Source organism: Podarcis pityusensis (genome assembly GCF_964106645.2).
Source record: "Podarcis pityusensis genome assembly, chromosome: 5".
In the NCBI taxonomy this organism is placed as follows: Eukaryota; Metazoa; Chordata; class Lepidosauria; order Squamata; family Lacertidae; genus Podarcis; species Podarcis pityusensis.
The window spans coordinates 83,753,133-83,767,686 of record NC_138032.1 but is presented as its reverse complement, the minus strand read 5'-3'; the positions used below and the strand labels follow the sequence as shown (position 1 = coordinate 83,767,686).

The 14,554-nt window shown below is 39.5% G+C and overlaps 1 protein-coding gene and 1 long non-coding RNA gene across 26 annotated transcripts in view; one reads left to right on the top strand and one right to left on the bottom strand.

Annotated features, from left to right (window-relative positions):
• KCNMA1 (potassium calcium-activated channel subfamily M alpha 1) overlaps positions 1-14,554 on the bottom strand; it is a 561,760-nt gene that overhangs the window by 35,557 nt on the left and 511,649 nt on the right. The gene's annotated exons all lie outside the window — the stretch shown is intronic.
• Positions 1-14,554, top strand: part of LOC308478243 — a 205,995-nt gene that overhangs the window by 154,446 nt on the left and 36,995 nt on the right. The gene's annotated exons all lie outside the window — the stretch shown is intronic.

Here is a 14,554-nt window from a genome sequence, read left to right as displayed (position 1 = left end):
GCATGGGGCCAGCTTATCAGAAGGATTGCATGTCTCTACATGTGCCTGTCCAGATCTCCATTATCATCTTCTTAGGCCAGGGGTTCTCAGAGGGTGTGGCAATGGCGTGGCAGGAGTCTCAAGGACAATCCAAGAAACAATGAAACAGCTCAGTTCAGTGTAGTGATGTATAGTACAGTATCAACAGAATTGTTTTTATTTACAGAATGTGGATAAATATGTTTTCAAAATGAGAACAAGAACATCAAGTGATACTGAGGACAATCCTAGTTGGATCTCCCCCCCCCCCATGTATTCCTTAACAATAAAAAAAATCAGAGCCATGCTGATTTTGATTGCTCCAAGAAGCTCAGAATGGTATGTAAGGGATACCTAGCTGAGTTGCAGCATTGACAGGACCTAATTAATGTCAGACAAAATAATGGCACCTGCAGACCATCAACTGAGCTTGGAATTGTTATTTCAGATTAGTGGACTGAAATCTCTGTACTGACCTATATGCCTTTCATGCCATGCTATCTTACAGACCTTATCATACGACAGAATGGTTAATCGGTTTAAAAGGTAATTAAAACAAGGAACAGGGCTGTGCTGCTATCCTTACCCTTGTCCTTACTTGCTCTACAAGGCTCCACCCCCTGAACATCCGTATGCTGCCCCAGGGAGGAAATCTATATGTCAGCAGTCAAGGCCGAGAAGTGAAACGCTTCGACCTTTTGTGCTCTATTGCTGTCTATTAGGTATATCTGACCAGCAGTGTTTGGAAAGAGTTTTTGGAAACAGGAGAAAATCAGGCTATAGTTGAATTCAGAGATTCTCCAAAGTGGAACTGGTAGTCCTTTGCATTCTTCTCTAAGCAGAATGTGGCTGCAAGATAAATACATGGACTCTTCCTACTCACCGCAGCATGCCAGCTTTTAGCCTCAACCCACCCACCCCCACTATCCCCTCTCCAGTGTTTGTTTGAAACGCATATGACATTTCTGTGAGACTGTCAGCAGCTTTATAATTTCAAATTGTATACACAAAGCAAATGCACAGAAGAAAAAAAGTACTAAATGGCTTGCATTTTCTCCCTGAATGGAAAGCTAGTTCTACACAACTGTATACATATGTATTTATTTATTTTAAAACATTTGCGAGTAATCTTTTCCCTCAGAAACAGAGCACTCAGTGCATGGAATTAAATGGCTGGTTGGCATTTCCTCACCAAAATAAATTAATAAAGGTCGTCTGGTTTGCCAGTCTGGGGGTGCCATATTTCAATAAAATAAATGCGCCTTTAGAGCAACAGGAATGAAACAAGTCCACTCCAGGGTTGCCAGGGGAAATGATTTGATTATATAGAGTGGTACCTCGCAAGACGAAATTAATTCATTCTGTGAGTTTTTTCGTCTTGCGAGTTTTTTCGTCTTGCGAAGCACGGTTTCAATTTTTTCAAATAAATCTTCAAAAACCTCAAAAAAGGCTACCACACCGCGTGCTATGAGTTGCTCCCCAAAGTCAAGTCGCAACTGCACCTCTTCAAGCAATGCACCCTGTATTACTGTAACAGTTTTAAGAAAAAGGAAACAAACTTGCAAGACGTTCCCGTCTTGCGAAGCAAGCCCATAGGGAAATTTGTCTCGCGAAGCAACTCAAAAAACGAAAAACTCTTTCGTCTTGCGAGTTTTTCGTCTTGAGAGGCATTCGTCTTGCGAGGTACCACTGTATATAAATGTTAAGTGTTATTATTATTTCCATTCTCTTAGAGAGCTGGCAGGGAGAAGAGAGGTAGGCAGTAGGTCCTCCTTCCCTCCTCCAGGAACATCCTCTTTGCAGTCTTTTCTAGCCAGCCCTAAGCATAAATTTTAGATGCTGCCTATTTTCTTCCTTCAAAAAAAAATAAAAAAGTGAAGGAAACATAAACTGTTTTATCACAACTTTTATTTGAAAGTATGAAAAACTGCAAGTGACAGCTGTGCGAATTCAGTGGATGTGAAGTTTTTGAATTTCTTCAACTTGACAAGTAAACACCTTAAATCGGTAATGCTATATATGCATAATACATGGCCTGTATTTTGACATCCATCATCAAATGCTGACTTGAGAAAATACAGATTTGTACGTCAAGGAATAGCACCCACAAAGCAGGAAGGAATTCAGGTCACAGGGTATTAGGAAAGCAGTATTTCATTACAGCACCAGAAACAGGCTAAGTCATGAGATGTAAGTGCTGTTTGGGGATGTGAAGAGATTCTCTTCTACTTCACAGAGCCCTCCTTCATTCAGAAATGGCACGCTTTACTCAAAATATCCATTTTCATTCGCCTTCTCATGTTTTCAGTCATCCAAGCTTAAATATTAGGGCCCATAAAACTGAAGAGGGGTGACTGTTATTGTTGATTTTCCTTTGGTTCATAAAATAACCCCACATTAATTAGGAGCTACAATGCTAGCAGTTGCTTCAGTTTATTGTCTAGAACAGTCATTCTCACACTCCAAGCCCTTCCTCTGCTAACCACTTGAAAATGGCTGGGGAGTCTCTCAGTGGACCATTAAATAAACTTTTTTCCTTCTTCAAAAACATCATCATGTTCTGGAAATTACATGACCTGGGCCTGAGAAAAAGGCAGCTTTAATTGGTAGGTTGCTAGGGGGGATAATTTAATTAAATTTATATTTATTTATTCAATTTAATTTTTAATTGTGCCAAAAGCTTATTTGAGCTACTGAAGGCAGTGTGAGACATCTTGCAGTTTGATAGCTAGCACCCAGTGTTGGAAGGAGTTGCCATATTTAGTATATTTAAATAGTATCGAGGATATTGGCTTGGATTCTTAGTCTATGTTCAAGTCAGGATATGGGGATTCCTGCCCTCTTCCGACTGCAGCCTCTAAAAAGCCAGTCCTGGTGATCAGAAGCTGCAGAGCAAGAGACAAAAGCAGTGACTTCCGCAGACATAAGCAAAAAAAGGCTGATTGGCTCTAACCCCTTAATATTCAAGCACATCTTTATTATTTTCTCTTAATCCCAGTTATACAACACACTAAACTAAAGCTGCTTACGAAAACAAAAAGCCACACATACAATTATGTCTTGTAGTCTTAAAGGAATATATTCTTTCCCTTCACTGAAAGGGCATTTATACTCGATAGGAATCTTGTTTTTGCCTCGCTTGACCTCAGGGCCCTCTGCTCTTTGGCGTCTGCTACCTCTTTGGGCACCCCTCTGAACACACCTTTAGGAAGGGTTCACTCCGACATCATACACCTATCATCAAGAGAGCAGGGAAACTAAGTTTTATAAGCCAATTTCATAGGCTACAAACAGGGAAACGCTTAACCCACCACCAAGGGGAACAGACCCCAGGGCAGAGTGCTCCTTAGGTATTAAACTCTGCACAGTAGACTAACAGTATTTTCAAGGAGAGACAAAAGCTAGTCGTGTATTTAGCCAGTGTGGAAATTACCGCTTCCCAAACTAAAGTTAACCAGACCGTTGGGGCTAATAGCTATATTTTAGCTGGCACCCTCACATATATACCCAATGTGTAATGGAAGGAGTGGGGGAATCCAGTTAGCAGATATATTCAGGTTAAAGACTTCTGAAACGTTAAGGGGAAGGTCAGTTTTTTTGCACAGTGCTATCCAAAGACACCCCTCCCCATATATACACAGATGTGCTTGCGAACACAAATTTGACCCAGTTTCTCCCTGATTTTCACCTATTTGCCCCACAAAATGTGTCATTCAGAGCTATTTCACATTTGACAAAGCAATTGCCTGTGGTTAATTGTTAAAAAGTTTAATAGCCTTGCTTCTTCTTAAAAGTTTAATAATTGCTATGGGGGCTTCAAATCTAATCTGAACTACAGTATTTAAGGAGCAGGTGTTTAATTCCCCTCCCAATTTCCATATAACCCCCCCACCCCCGTTATTTCTAGGGTGGAGAGGGGCAGATACAACAATGTTATGGTCCGTTTATGTTTCTCCTGCAGGACAAATAGCAGATACATAAGGAAAATGAAGGGATGGAAGGATGCAGAATTGCTCTTAAACTTTTTAGAACAGTGGGAAATCCTACCATAGCTTTCTTAGTATCACATCTAGTTGTTCCTTCATTTAAAAAAAAGTGTTGTCATTGAAATAGGATTACAGTGAAATTTCAGGATAAAATTGGTGGTTCCTGCTTTGGTCAAACATCCAAGGGATTTTCAGAGGTGGTAAGAAATTTCAGCAAGAAATTTCTTGGGAAGTCACATACATGCCTAAATACATTCACCTGGGCAAACGCAACAAGCAGCAGACTTGAATACTGATTTGTGGGTATGTTCCACTTGGCATGAATGAACCATTTAACAAGATCTGAGTGTAATTATCATGATTTTGAAATTCTTATCCAACCTCTGTTTGCTTTCTGGTATAAACCAGTGTTAAATTTAGTCTTGGTATTAAGGAATTCTGACCTGTGCTCACCTATTCAAATTAATTAAACTGCATTAATCCTTACGTTTGCTAAGGCAGGTTGTCAATGAGTTGTAAACGGAAGCTCACTGTTTCAGAAAGGGAATTTTAAATGCAACTTAGGGACGACTTCTATAGGCACCTGGCTTTTTAAGTGAGAAAAGCAAAGCAAAAATAAAAACATCAGTGCAAACAAAGAACAAAACATATTTTGTTAAGTAAACACAACAATGCTGTTTAACACATGACTGGCAACTGCTCAAACATAAATTATATAAAAAAAATTCCCATTGCCACTTATGGGGAAATTATGCAGATTAGAATTTGATTAGGCTTATTTCATGAGACTCAATTTGGACTTTTAATCTATTAAGCTCCAATAAATGAGGCATCTGAATAGCTCCCCTGAGCAGCAGCTGTAATAACCACAGCAGTCTTCCCTCCCTGCTTCTGCAATACGTATTTCAACAATTTCTTTAGCAGACGATGTTAACGGAAATTCCAGGTCTCTGAGTACAATTACTTTTTAACTAGTATGAAAATGTCAGGTGTACAGGGTAAGGCAAATGGAGCCTTAAAATGTGCTTCAACGGCATTTTTATGGACCTCAACATTCATCACATTTTCTGGTGCTACCGTCTCCCCTCTCTTGTTTTTGACCAGCTTCGTGTGTTTGGTAGGGCCCGCAGATGTGTACATGAATAAAAACGCGATGAGGCACAATTAAAACCAATGCAAAGCACACCCTTGTGCCAGGCAAGGTCTCCATGGGGAAAAGGCCTGCACGCTGCACTCTCACCTCGCCACCTTGCAATGGGATGGTGTCTGCTACTGGAGCCTCTTTCTGGGTTCTGGGTTGTGATCAAATTGTGGGACACTTTTTTCCGGTGCTCGGCAAATCTTCCGAGCATCAAATGTACAGAACCAGGGAGTGGGGCAAGCCAAAGGGCACACAAAACTAAAAAATGCCCCATCTGGTCATTTTCTGTCAATGGGCTGGTAGGGATTTCCAGCCCAAAATAGCCTGGGCCAATATTTTGCCCTTTCAGAGCAAATCTAATGTTCAATGGCCTGCAGAAGCCTTGTGATTCATCGACGTGTGTACCTATTCCTTGCACTTGTTCATAAAGACTCCAAAAAAGTATGCTTTCCCCACACAAAACTCAGAGCAAAATTGGCATAATTAGCAAACCATTTGTACAATATGTAAATTGCGGCTGCCTATATTTGAGGAACTGGAATATGACATTCCAAATGCTGTTAAGTAGCCATTGCTGAGCATTAAGTGAAGCAGGAAGAGGGAGCTGCTGTGATGTTAAGTGGCAACAGAGGGAGGCGGGAGTGTATTGGGGTGCTGATAAGCCCTCTCCTTACTCACTACTTAGCTACAGTGGCCAGCCAATGCGGCTGTAAGGATACTGCAGACAGCCTATATTGGAATGAAATGTGGTTTTAGAGCTATGAAATTGTCCACCCTCAAAGCTGCTATTAATCCAAGAGCTCTGAGGCTAATAACAGCTTCAGTGGGGGGGGGGTGTAATTTCAACGAGAATGCCATGGGGAGGGGAAAGGATTATTGCTCTCCCTGCGGTCCCGATCCCGCTTTCTTCCACAAACCCTTCTTGCAGCTGCTCCTATGACAATGTGGAAAACAGGCGTGCTGAAGGCGTTTGTGTATTTAACATCACATTTGTTTGGGCCCTAAACTTGTGTGAAGGGCAAGAAGTCTTTGTAGTTACACAGGACAAAGAAGATACTGAAAGAATGAGCCGATATCTCAGAGTAAGAGTAACCAGAATACAATAGATGCTTTGCTTTTGGTTTTATGGGGAAGCAAACATACTAGAGATAAGCTTCTCTTAAAAAAACAAAAAAAAAAAAAGTAAAAAAAAAAACAGTAAAAAAGTAAAAATAAATGGACATAAATCTGACATCAAGAATCACAAAACAGAGAAACCAGTAGGAGAACACTTCAATCTCCCAGGACATTCTATACAAGATCTCAAAGTAGCTGTTTTACTACAAAGGAATTTCAGAAATAGACTGGAAAGAGAAGCTGCTGAATTGCAACTCATTACCAAACTTAAAACCATGGAGAGACCTGGTTTGAACAAAGACATTGGATTCTTATCCCATTATACATGACTAAGCCATTTCTCACCTTCTCACCCCTTGCCTTTTCCTGTAAGACCTATTACAGTCGTTAAGAGTCGTCAGCAGGCTCATCTCAGCTATCTGCCAATCTCCCATTCCCACCACCCTTCTGAGTAATACCCCTCCCCACCTTCTCACTATATAGAAGGATCTGGCAACTTCTGTTTCAGTGTATCTGAAGAAGTGTGCTTGCACACGAAAGCTCATACCAAGAACTAACTTAGTTGGTCTTAAAGGTGCTACTGGAAGGATTTTTTTTAGTAAAAAAAGCAACAGCTGTGCAGACCAATCCAGTAAGACCTTGTTCCAGCCCTGAGAGAAAGCATGCAGAACACAGGCCGAACCTTGCATGCTGCATCCCAGTTTTTCCTTTGGTCAATGCAAGTACTTAAAGTTATATTCCTTCGCAGTGGCCACAAGGAAGCGAAACATATTAACCAGGTGCTCTGTGATAAACAAACAAACAAAAGTACTTCCTCATAATTGGAAGTAAATTGGAACTGAAATTTAAGAGGATAATATTCTTTTGGACGACATACCTACTATATGGAATTTGACAACTGGGCAACAAAAATGGATTCTGATATAGATGCATTGGAAAGATAAATGTGCAGCTCTATTTATTCAATGGATTGAAGACTGGACTACACATGCCAACCGATGAATGGACTGCTTATAGACATAAACTTTGCATGGACAAATAGAATTAAATTTGGAACTCATTTACACAAAATACAGTAGGTTAAAAATTGCAGTTGTTAATTGTACCCTTTTATTTATTTTTCTTTCTTCACTTTTTATTATAAAGAAACACTTTTTATGTGCTGTATTTAAATTTAAGAATAAATAAGTAATAATAATTGGAATGAAAAGAGCTAATAAAATCTCTTACAGTCTGCAAGGGAATGTTCAGATTGCGCAGAAACGAGGCTATGTTGAAATAGAAAACACATCGGAAACATTATGCTACACTGCCTCTTGCTGAAATACCTATTATGCCACTGCCTTCCATTAAAATAAATACCTTTTACAATAACGTATTACAGGGAGTATGGATTTATGTTACCTGATAATAGGTACAGACTGATGGATAATAATGACTGTTATTATTGAACAAGAGTTTTATGCTATATATGATGGCTAATCATCAATTTCTTTATGCAGTTAGCGGCATTGTTCCACTAGCGCCAAACAACGGAAGCCTCTTTTTCCCATACACATATTATCTCTGTAGATCTGTAGTTGGCAGTGCTTTTCCAGTTATGCTGTTAAGATGACAAAGCCTACCAGAAGGAAGGACTCATTTGAGCATAGTCAGCGTAATGAGCAGGGGGGACACAGTACCCTGGGCTGTGGAGAAGGGCTGTAGCCCACTGGTAAGGCACCTGCTTTGAACAAAGCAGGCCCAGCTGAATCCCTAGCATCTCCAGGTAAGGCAGGGGGAGATCCCAGTCTGAAATCCTGGAGAACCACTGCCTGTCAATGTAGCTGGACCCATGGTATAAGGCAGCTCCCCATGTTCCTATGGCAACATTTCAGGCTTGGGGGAGGGAGACTGGGCTCTTTGGAAATCAGGCAGGCACCTTCAATGTACTCTTTTCGGTGCCTGCTAAAAGCATGTTTGTTTAGGCAAGCCTATCCAGACCAGTAGAATGTCGACAAGCATTTTAATATGGTCTTCAGCTTACCATTTTAAATGTCCCACCCCCTACATTTCAAACAGATGTTTTCAAATGCTTTTTACTGATAAGTTTCATTCTTTCCGAAAACCACTTTGAGGTTTTATTGCAATCAAGTGGTATATAAATCTTGTGAAGCAAGCATCCAGAGCATCTCCATGCAGCAAGAATGGCAGTGAAGGATCAGAGCGCTACAGCTGGACATGGAGCAAAGTAATGCTAAAAACCATGTCTTGCTGTTCTTCCTGATAACATTCCTAGCATGACTGTAAGAGCTGTTCGACAGTGGAATGGACTCTGTTGGAAGGTGGTGGTCTGTCCTTGGAGGTTTTTAAGCAGAGGTTGGATGGCCATCTGCCATGGATACTTTACTTGAGATTCCTGCATTGCTGGGGGTTGGACTAGATGATCCTGTGATTCTGAGTCTGTCTTAAGATTCTTGGAAAACACACACACACACACACACACACACACACACACTACCAATTTTCTGTATTCTCTCTAATAACTACAACTTGTGCACCTTTGATAACCATAAAATGCAGCATACTAATAAGGCATTTAAAATACAAAAGAATGACTCAAAGCTAATTACCCATCATGATAATCTAAACTGTAGTGTAAGATCTTTGAAATATATATTTTACCCATTATAAGTAAGCATAAGGGCCATTCTTTTCGTGGTAAGAGGCAATTGGCGGGCAGGGAGGAGCCACCAGCCTCAGTCACTTTCAGAGTAAGCAAAGGTGTGCTGGGGAAGCTCAAGCCTGTGAGATGTGATATTATACACGTGTGCGTGCGTGCGTGCGTGCAAAAGACACAGTTGTCTTCCATTGAATAGAACAACAAACCATTGAAAAATTCAGTGGAACTAGAATCAGTCAGCTAAAACAGCTCTGGAATTCCATCTAAGATGAAGGTCACAGTTGATTAAGGAGATCATCTAAGAAATTTCCAAGGAAGATACAAGAGTTTATCTTCACCTAGTGAAATTTCCCAGGAGGGTTCTGAACATCCTTAGACTGTCATTAGATTTCACTATCACCTAAAATGAATTTCGAAGTGAATTTGGAGAGTCATCCTCGGGAGAAATTTTTAAGGCAAGCCAGAAACAGCATAATTTTGCAGTAGGTTTCTCCACACTGATTGCTATTGCAAAAGTAAATGTAAACTGAAGCCACTTGGGGAAATGTAAGTGTCTCTTTAAACCGAAATATGCTTCACAGTTGATTTACTATGGCCACAGGTGATGGGAATAAATCAATTTGTTTTAATGTTACTAAAAATGTAACATTTCCCTCCTAAGTAATAATATGAACTTCTTGCAAAATAAAAAACATCCCTCCCCACCACGTTGCCTTTTTGTTAACTAGCTGCAAAGCTCGGACTTGGGTTCCCTTTACTGGCCACGTTGCAATTCACAAGTGCCCTCTCCAAAACTCACCCAAAGATTAAAGGTGTATTTAACACAAGCCAACTATGCTCAGTAACAAAATACCTTATTCTGGCCATTAAAAGTCATTAAAGAAGCATCTTGAACTAGCTTTGAGTAACTCTCTTAGGCTGCAATCCTAGACACATTTACTCAAGAGTAAATACCACTGCAATTGATGCTACTTACTTCTGCATACACAGATTTCTCCGCCTTCTTTTATATCTGCACAACCTTGTGAGTTTGATGAGGCTTACAGATAGTGATGGCCCCAGGAACACCAAAATAGCTTCATGGCTGAGTAGGGATTTCAATATTTTTGCTCAAAAATGGGAAGGATGTTGGAGTTATTATTAAGTATTAATAAATAACCACAACAAATGTATTCCGTGCTTGCTTTATTTACCGTAAATCTTGAATTTATCCCAATCATGATCATCTGAACAGAACTGCCATAAATCGTAAATTACTTTTGATCCCCTCCATCTGAAATGTCACACCTGGTCTTACACTGAATGTAGCATAGTCAGACCTACAACAACACAACTTGCTTACAATGCATGAAACTTGGGATTATTTTTATGGTTTAGGGTAGGCGTTGGAGGAGAGCAGGGCTCTCGTGCCCTTACGAGATATGTGCCTTTTGCAGTATGGAACCACAATTTTAGGGAATGCTCCACCTGTTGATATTCTGTCTGTTGGGCTTCTTATTACTTGTGTGTGACCCCTGGTTTATTTTTGAATGTTCCACTGCCACCTGAGAAAGAAGGTACAGATTTGCATGTCCTCTTTGGCGAATGCAACAGAAGACCCAATCTACATACAGTATAGTGGGCCCAGTAAAGCCTTTTGGCTCCCCTGCCCACACCTGGTATCAGTGTAACGTCAGGTCTAGGGCAGATGCATGTTGCTTTGCCAAAATGGCCTTGTGGGCCAAATGGGGAGGCCTAGCAGATTTAACAGTGGGCTCAATATTCCCCATGCTAGGTATAAAAGAATTTAGAATTGACCAGCATTTGGACAGTGCACTAAACGGATGCCACATGGATGGGATGCCATGCACCATCACTGCCAGTTGTGCACTAAAATATTAACGTGAACACAACAAAACCCTAGCCCTTTGTTCCTCCTATTATACATTGGGAACATCTTGAAGTTAATATTCCTTTGGAGGCACAACCTTCTAAGCCAAAGAGAAAACACTGTATTTTTAAATTCATGAACTTTCCTAAAGTAATTGCCTAAATGCACATAAATAACCATTTATTAAACAAACAATATGTGCCAAAACAAGGAAATATCCTGGAATTATGCTCGGGGGGCTGCCGGCTATCAGCCATAACATCAAACCTCTCTCATAATCCTGTAATATATTATCGATATGTTCCATTTTGTCGAAGCTCTCTTCATAATCAAGATACTATCACAGCCGCTGTGGGCATTGGAACTATTTTTAATTTTAATTTAAAGAGCAATTAAAGAAAGACAATGGATACACAAGATAATAAAGTAAGTGATTAGCGGCATGCAAACGACACAGGCTTAATGATAATACCTAGTCCTATTCTCTAAAGGGCCTGTCGAGAGAACCCTCTTCTTACTCGGGGGTTGTTCAGCTAATGTGCCTCAACCTACAATTACAACATTGCTGACACCATTAACCACTGAAACAACATCACTTCGTGAAACCCTTGTTGTCTCATTAAAATGTAAAGGGTCAGGTAATTTGCCAGCTTTGTAGGTCTAGTTTTGTTGTTGATAATTAGCAAGCATTACCCAGAATAGGCTCCCACTGGGAACCAGTGAAACTTTGTGAAATATTAAAGAGGAAACTCTCTACATTTTATTGGAAACTGAAAAGATTTGCAGCTGGCTGTGACAATAGCTAGACATCTGAAAATATGATTTGGTACTGTGCTAAAGCCCAGCATTAATGAAATGTGTGTCAATTTTAGTTGTATAAAGATAATGCTGATGAATCAGGTCTAAATTTGACTTGTCTGCCTCAACACAGGCAGGTTATAGATCGACACCCCCCCCCCAAGAATGACTTACTCAGAGGTTTCACTGTATTGAACAGCACAAAGTCTCCCCTATATTCACTTAGAAGTAAATTCCATCAGATGCAGCACTCTTACTTCCAAGTCAAGGTATTTAGTAGTGTTAGATGGAGAGTTTATGCCTCTGTGTGATTTAGCTGCATTTGTTAAAACAAGGAGATTGAGAGAGAACGTCTTGGAATTCCCGGTCCTCCTTTTATTATAACTTTCCTACCATAATTTTAAAACAGCTCCAATAACATTTACCATCAGTTAATATGTTGTCTGGGAACTGAGCAGTGTCCTGTTCTTTAAATGGATCTTTTGGAACATAAACCACATTCCAATAAAAAGTGAACAGAAAATTATGAATTCATTAAAACCACTTTGGTATCTTTGGTACTACATATAATATTTATATTCCAAATCCTGTAAAAATATGCTTTAATATCTTTAGGCAACTATAAGGGCTTAAATATTTATAAAATGGCTAAAGATAAAGCATAGCCCTCTTATTCCGACATACAGATGATGTAAGGCATGCAATCAAAGACAATAACACTTTCAACCCATTTGTCATCTTAAAGGAGCCTCTCGACTTCGGTTCCCTTGTGAGCCATCTGCATGAGAATTGTTGCCTGCACAGGGCACTCCAGAGGAGTTTGCTCCTTAAAAACTACCAAGAGTGCTATACTTCACATAAAACAGGGTTTTCGGAAAACGGAGACAAAACTATAAATTTGCAGGCAAAACAGCTCCGGGAGGGGCTTCAAAATACTGCTGTATTTATCTCTGGGACATCTGGGAAACAGGAAGCATTTTGATTTAATATTTCATAACACACAGGCAATTGCTTCCTTGCCTGGTATATAATTAATGCTCATAAAGAGAGGGGGTGTGTGTGTGTGTGTGTGTGTGTGTGTGTGTGCGTGTGTGTGTAAATTTTATTTCTCAGTATCAGGTTTTATATATATATATGTATATATATATGCACACACCTGCATATTAAAAGGTTTTGCTTTCCTTTTGAGATGCAGAACAACAAATAATAATACAAAGGAGCCATAATTTGTTTCTCTGCTACTGTTATTTATGTTTGCAGTTAATGTATACCACCATATGCTTAGCAGTAGATTGTATCCCTCCTCTACCCATTTTCAGCTCGTTCATTTGGCCAGAGCTGGCTTGACTTTAATTAGGAGCAGAGAGGCTGTGGTGGCAGATGAGAAAGGCGTCTCTAACTGAACCAGCTATTTTCATAAAAGCCCATCTGTTTTCAGGACCCTTGGTTCTCTTCTCCACACAACTAAAGCAGTGCAGAAACCGTGTGGCCACCCTGTTAGCTGAGGAGCCAGCCTCAGGCAAGCACATTCCCTTCCCTCCGACATTTGTGTTTCTCTTCACACAGGGTACGAAACTCACTTCATACTGCCATTTTAGATTCTTGGTTAACAGAAATTTGGCTTAACATAAATGCTGGCTAAAGACCAATCCACTGAAAAAGATTTTAAATAAGATGATACACAAAGATCAGGCAGGTTTCCTTCCTGGTAGACAGGTGAAAGGTAACATAAGAAATATAATTAATATTATGGAGTATCTGAACAACAGGAAGGATAAACACGCGATGTTGATATTTGTGGATGCAGAAAAGGCCTTTGATAATGTTTCTTGGGAATTTATGTTAGAGAATTTTGAATTAATGGAAATGGGCCAATCTTTCCTAAATGGTGTAAAGTCTATCTATTTGGAACAAAGAGCAAGATTAATCGTTAATAATGTATTGACAGAGAAAATTGCTATAACTAAAGGTACAAGGCAGGGATGTCCATTGTCACCACTGTTGTTATCTCGGTATTGGAGGTCTTCTTAAGATCAATAAGGAATAATGAGAATATCAAAGGAGTGTCAGTAGGGCAAAATCAATACAAAGTCAAAGCTTTTGCGGATGATTTAGTTATTACAATAGAAGATCCTATGAAGAGTGTAGATGAAGTGTTGGAAGAGGTAGAACAATTTGGAGAGGTGGCCGGCTTTAAGTTAAACAGAAAGAAAACCAAAATAATTACGAAAAACATTGAACAGGATGTAATTGAAAGATTGCAGCAACAATTAGGGATTGAAATGGTGAAAAAAGTTAAATATTTAGGGATTACACTAACCACTAGAGGTATTGATTTATTTCATGATAATTATGTACCAGTATGGAATAAGATAAAAAAGGACCTGGAGGTGTGGGGTAGAATGAAATTCTCATTTTGGGGAAGGATTGCAACGATAAAGATGAATGTGCTACCGAAAATGTTATTTTTATTTCAAACAATACCAATAATAAAAGGAGTGACAATATTTAAAGAATGGCAAAGAATATTATCAAGATATATTTGGCAGGGCAAGAAACCAAGAATTAAATTTAAGATATTAACTGACGCAAGAGAAAGAGGAGGTTTCGCCTTGCCAGACTTGAGGTTATATTATGAAGCGTCATGTCTTTGTTGGTTGAAAGAATGGATGAAGTTAGAAAATAATGAATTATTGGATTTAGAAGGTTATGATAATAGATTCGGTTGGCACGCGTATTTATGGTATGATAAAAAAAGCATACATAAAGGGTTTGAGAACCACATATTTAGAGGATCTTTGATTGGAGTTTGGAATAGGTATAAAAATGTATTAGAACCAAAGATTCCACATTGGTTATCACCATTAGAGGTTATGAGTATTAAAAAGATAAATATGAGCGGGAGATGGATAACATATGAGAAACTATTAAAAAGGGAAGGAAATAAGTGGAAATTGAAACCA